A 6,293-nucleotide genomic window follows, 5' to 3' on the forward strand; every position below is an offset into this window, starting at 1 on the left:
ATGTGTAAGTGAATCTGTGTTATGCAATAATGCTCATGGAGGTCAGAAGGCATCAGATCCTTCCTTCCTAGAATGGGATTTACAGAAGGCATCAAATCCCATCCTTCCTGGAATGGGATTTACAGATGGTTGTTAGCCACCATATGGGGGCTGGGTATCAAATCTGGTCATCTATGAGAGCAGTCAGTGCTCTTAACTGCTGAGCCATCTCTCCAGCCCCAAGAGATTATCTCATTAAGGGGAGAGCTTATTTTATTTTATATCTCCAGGGTCACAGTTCATCACTGAGGGAGCCCAAGGTAGGAAATCAGGACAGGAACATGAAGCCAGGACCTGGAGCACAGGCCATGGGGCAATGTTGCTTACTGACTTGCTCCCCTGAACCATGCTCAGCCTGCTTTCTTACATAGTACAGAATAACCTGCCCAGGAGTGGCACTGCCCACAGGGGGCTGGGCCATCCAACATCACTCAATAATCAAGAAAATGCCCCATAAACAGATCCACAGGCCAATCCAATGGAGGAAATTCCCCAACTGAGGCTCCCTCCACCCACGTGTCAAGTTGACAACTAAAGCTATCCAACACACTTGACCCCTTGTCAACTTGACACACAAATATATCACTATTAAAGCACACCCTTTCCATTTCTTGTCCCCAAGATATGATGTTAACATCAATATCACAACATAAGACAGTACAGCCTTAAAAGTCCCACAGCCCTTAATAGATCCAAACACTAAAAATCCAGTCTTTTTAAAAAATCTCTTAACTGTGGGTTCCTATAAAATCCAAAACAAATACTGTCTTATTTCAAAAGAGAGGAACTGGGCACACTAAGCAAAACCAAAGTCCAGCAAAGTAGCTCCAGGCTGGACTGGGATTCACTCATGACCTTCTGGGCTTCAAAGGGTTTTGGCAGCTCCACTTTTCTGATTCTGCCATCCACAGCACACACAGTTGATCTTGCAGACCCAAGCCATCTGCATTCTGCTACTTTAGTGGTCGTCCCATGGTCCTGGTATCTCCATGAAGCTTGGATTTCCACTTAAACTGAGGCTGCACCCTCACCAATAGCTTCTTCTGGCATCTTGGGCTGCAAGGCCTCAGATTCTCTCCATGATGCCGTCAATCATGGCGTCTTCACTGCAGCTAAGGCTACACTTTCACCAATGGCTTTTCCTTGCCTCTGAGGGTGCTAAGCTGCAACTTCTTTCTTTAACTACCAGAACTATGCAGGAGACTCTTACCCATTACCTTAACGAGTCCTGCTTCCAGCTTCAGAGGGAGACTCAGAGGTCCCTTCTAGACCATAACTTCTGTGTGCTAACCCTAAAAAAATACTTCACAGAATATTTTGCCACAGTGATGCTGGTCTCTTGTTACTTACAGCTGATTTTTTTTCAGCACCAGATAACCAGGATTAATTGTTCCAGTAAAACAAAGGTTTCTACTTAATCACAGCTGATTCCTCAGCCTATGGTGACCAGAACCCAGAGTCTCAATTCAAGATTTCATACAAACAGCACTGATATTCTCTGTTTCCCTTTGAAGATTCACAAGCCAGGCCTCCATCATACAGTTACTCTTTCAGTGTAACTGTTCCAAGCTCCACAGAAACAAACTCTAAGCACTTGACTTTTCCAGCCCAGAGTTCCAAATGCTTTTACAATTCTCCTCAAAACACCATCAGGTCTGTCACAGCAATACCCCACTCTCTTTTACCAAATTCTGTTCTAGTTCGTTTATCCATTGCTGTGACAAAGTACTCTGACCAATACCAACTTGGGGAGGAAAGGGTTTATTTAGTTTTCATCTCTCCAGTCACAGTCCATCAGGGAGCCCAAGGTGGGAACTCAGGGCAGAAACCTTGAGGCAGGAGCTGAAGCACAGGCCATGGAGGAACACTGCTTATGGGCTTGCTCCCCTGGCCCACGCTCAGCATGCTTTCTTACACAATACATAATAATTTACCCAGAGGTGGCACTGCCCACAGTGTGCTGGGACCTCCCACATCTCTCAAAAATCAAGAAAATACCTCACAGACATGGCCACAGGACAGTTCAATGGAGGTAATTCCCCAATTGAGGCTCCCTCTTCCCAGGTGTGTAAAGATGTATTCAATAATGCTCACATAAAGCTATCCGGAAGAGAGGGCTATGGGAGGTTGTCAGTGGGGATGGGTGTATAATTATGATGAAGAAGTTGTGTATGAAATACACAAAAATTCAGTAAAAACATATGAAAAGAAACTAGGATAAATCTGAATCTAGTATGCCCTGTCTAATACTTGCTGTGTTAGGTTTTGAGATTCAGAAATGGAAATAGAATTGTCAATTCAGGAAAGAAAATAATTGTGTTTAGAACACAATGCTTTATATAACAGAAGAAGCAATTTTTTCCAAATGGGAACTAAGCAGTAACATCTGTTTCTGTCTGTAGTGACTGCAATTCATGTGTGATTGCTTCACATCTAGAGGGTCTTCCAACTCTAATGTTCTCTCAAATCAGTTATGATTATTTTCATATTGACCTGAAATGATGTTTCACAATCACAAAGGGATTCCTTAACATTAATAATAATGGAAAAAAATCTTGGCTATACAGGTTTTATGTATGGCTTTATGTACTGCATTAACCATTGACTTACAGAAAAAAAAAACATTTTCTGTGTTATATGAAGTGTCAGGCAGTACTCTAATCATTTCTGAAATAAAGATATGTAGGATGCAGTTCTCAAGATGCTGGCAGTAGACAATTTTTAAATGTAGCACAATTTGCCTCTGCATACAGTTACTCAATCTTCACCTCTAAATTTTGTTAAAATCCATCTAATTCCCAAATTTACACTAAAATGACTAATATCTGTAGCTTGGAGCATACAACATTCACTATGTAAGTCTATATTTTGGTTTTGTTTCCTTATAAGTATATTTGTGAACATGCTGATAACTTCAAACTCGATTATGATTTATTTATAGCTTTTTGACATCAATATATACTTCTGTGTGCATTATTGATTACATATTTCTATTATATCAAAAAGTATTTATGGAATGCATAGAAAACAGATTGATGATTCCAAATCGGTGAAAATGTAGCTTAGAAGCAAACACTAGAAACTGGAACATACTTAGAATCACAGGTGTTACTTGGGTTGGCATTTAAAGATACTGATGTATAGTACAGTCTTCTGACATTACTGGAAGCAAGCGCTGTTCTCTGAAACGTGTTGTTAGATATGTCAACATGGTGCAAGAATATTTCAATGTAAATACAGAAACCCAAACCAGAAACTATACTACATAATTTGAAATCAGAGCCTAAGAGAATTTTTATTATATGTGAGCCAAAACAGTTGCTATTATTTTGATTAAATGAATATCTCCCAAATTATAAGCATCTAATTTTTTTTCTGGTTCCTGAACCAAGGGATTACTGTTTGGGGGGACTTCATACTTGAGTACCATATTTACAATATTTTTGGCCCTCTGTCTCCTCCCTCCAATTCCTCCCAAAACTGTAACAATTCCTTTAAATGATTACCCTACTCTTTGATTAGTATTGCTACATTTATTTGCATATATTAGCTATAATCTATGTATGCCTATGCAAAATAATATATGCATTAAATATCACATATACAGAGATTTATATAATTCACTGAGTCCCTTTAGTGGTGTTTTGGTTTATAGGGGTTTCAGGCCAAACATCTGCAATTAGACAATCTATCAGGTAGCTTGTCCCTGGAGAAGAATAACAAATATCAATTGTGCTATTGGATGAAGACATTCAATTGAAAATCATTTTAGCTCCATATTTGAAACCAACAAACATTTCTATAGAGCAAATCAGTAATGTTCAAGAAGTTTTTCTCAATAAAAGAATTTTCAGAACTTGTTCATGGATTTGTGTAGTTCTGACACCATAAACAATGGGGTTGAGGAAAGGTGGGACTAAAAGATCCATTAGGAGGATGTGAATATAGAGGCCTGTGTGTGAAGAAGGAGAAGACCAGCAAGTAGAACTGCAGGAAGACACAGATGTGAGCAACGCAGGTGCCAAAGGCTTTGGATCATGTCTCCCTCTGGGGCAACTGGAAGACAGTGATGAAGATCTAGGAGAAGGTGATGAAGATTATGTCAAACCATAAGATGGCAAAGGCAAAAAATAGGCTATATATCCTGTTGATTCAGACATCATCAGCTGCCATTTTCACAATGGCCATGTGTTCACAATAAGAGTGAGCGATAACAATGGTTCGGTAGTACATCAGGTGGAATTTGATGGGTAATGTCGATGGAAATGTAAGAATGAAAGTTCTGAGCACCACGCCAACTCCAAGGTAAATCAAGAGTTGTTGAGAGAAGATGGTGGCATGCCTCAAGGTGTTGCAGATGGCCACATGGTGATCCAGGGCCTTGGCCAGTAGGATGCCTGATTCTGTTGCCTGGAAGGAATGAATGAGCTACATTTTTCACAGGCAGGCATCAAAAAAAATCTGTGGCAGATGAAACCAGAAGATGCCCAACATTTTCAGAAGAATTCACGTGTTAAGGGCGATGTCCATGGCTACCAACATAGCCAAGAAAATTTATATGGGTATATGGAGGCGCTTTACACAGTTGATTATAGCTAAAATGAGGGAATTTCCCATCATGCCGATGATGGGAATCCCGATCCAACACTGCACTGACTCCAGGCCAGGGATTCCAACTAGTGTTAACACAGAAGGCATGAAGACTGAGCCATTGAATGTGAGCATGGTAAGTCAGTCAGGACTGAGGACTCATTTCACTGTTCAGCTGCTATTTCATGTTAAGGGTTCACGAATCAAAGAAGAGAAAGCAATTCATTTTGAACTGATATACTTAATTTTCTTAGGAGTATATCAACTTCTCTCCTTCATCCCAACAGCTTCTATCTAATTTACAGTCTTCTTTTACAAAATGATAAAAAATCACCCACTCTGCTCTAAATATACCCTTACCTTTATCTTTGAGTGAAATTTAACTTGCAAGTGGCTTATTTCTGATCCAAGAGTACAGACCAAAACATTCCCTTTTCCTTGTTCTTTACTATGTATGCATTATTGTGGCCTTACAATTTGAATTCATAGAGTGAAAATCTTAAAAGTACTTATAACTACTTACCCTAGACATGAATAATCCACTGGAGTGGAATTTACTTAGTTTTCCCCAAATCAGTATGCAGTTTGTTAGTTGGTTTTTTAGGTCAGTCCTTTTTTTCTTTTTCTTTCTTTCTTTTACTTTGTTTTGGTCTTTTTGAGAGAGGCCTATCTATAGCCCAACTGTACTTGCTATGTAGACCAGGGTAGCCACAATCTATCCATCTGTGACCCTTCTCTCCAAGCCTTTCCATAATTGCATGCTAATTTATACCTTGAATGTTCTCTGTTTTCTTAAATACGCACACATATATTTTAAGGTTTATTTTATGAATCCCCTGAAAAAATCATCTACTTTCTTTTTTTAATTTATTGATCTTTTCTGCTTTTCTAAAAGCTGACTCTCAACCCCCATTTTCTGGTCACTGCACATGACTTGTATTTTACAGCAAGTGTCAACATGCAGCCTCTCCTTTTGTGCTGGATAACTTTAGTGTCAACTTGACAAACCTGGGTTAAGGGAGTCTCAGTTGTGTTTCCTCCATTGGACTGGCCTGAGTCAATGTCTGTGGGGCATCTTCTTCATTATTGAGTGATATGGGAGGACCCAGCCTACTATGGGTGCTGCCATTCATAGGCAGGTGGGCCTATGTTGTATATAAAAGCAGGTTGATCGGCAGCCAGAGGAGCAAGACAGTAAGCAGTGTTCCTCCATGTCCTGTGCTTTAGCTCCTGCTTCCAGTTTCCCACCCTGAGTTTCTGTCTTGGGTCCCATGATGAACTGTGACCTAGTAGATGTAAGACAAATAAACCCTTTCCTCCCCAAGTTGGTATTGGTCAGAGTGTTTTGTGTCAGCAATGGAGAAACAACCTAAAACACCATTTTAACAGCATCACTTTTTATATCTCTAAGGTAAGGGTGTCTGATCATTTCTGTTGGGATGTTTGAAAAAATGGCAAACAGTCTATGAAGAGAAACTCTTAGTGTCCACATATCTTTTGTTTTATTGAAAAAAAAAAAAAACTTCTACAGAGAAGAGTCTGGCACTTCTTTGCTTTTGCATTCTTTTCCAGGGATGACTCCCTTACCGCCTCTGTCTCTGTCCTCATCCTGTTCACTAGCCATTCTCACCCAGGACAACATGATACTAAAGACATTCCAGTGT

The 6,293-nt window shown here is 39.9% G+C and overlaps 1 pseudogene; it reads right to left on the reverse strand.

The window, feature by feature from the left end:
- Nucleotides 1-3,860: 3,860 nt before the first annotated feature.
- LOC103732060 lies at nucleotides 3,861-4,764 on the reverse strand (annotated as a pseudogene).
- Between the last annotated feature and the right edge of the window lie 1,529 nt (nucleotides 4,765-6,293).

The sequence above is a fragment of the Nannospalax galili genome, unplaced genomic scaffold (assembly GCF_000622305.1).
Source record: "Nannospalax galili isolate Female #2095 unplaced genomic scaffold, S.galili_v1.0 scaffold635, whole genome shotgun sequence".
Classification (NCBI taxonomy): Eukaryota; Metazoa; Chordata; class Mammalia; order Rodentia; family Spalacidae; genus Nannospalax; species Nannospalax galili.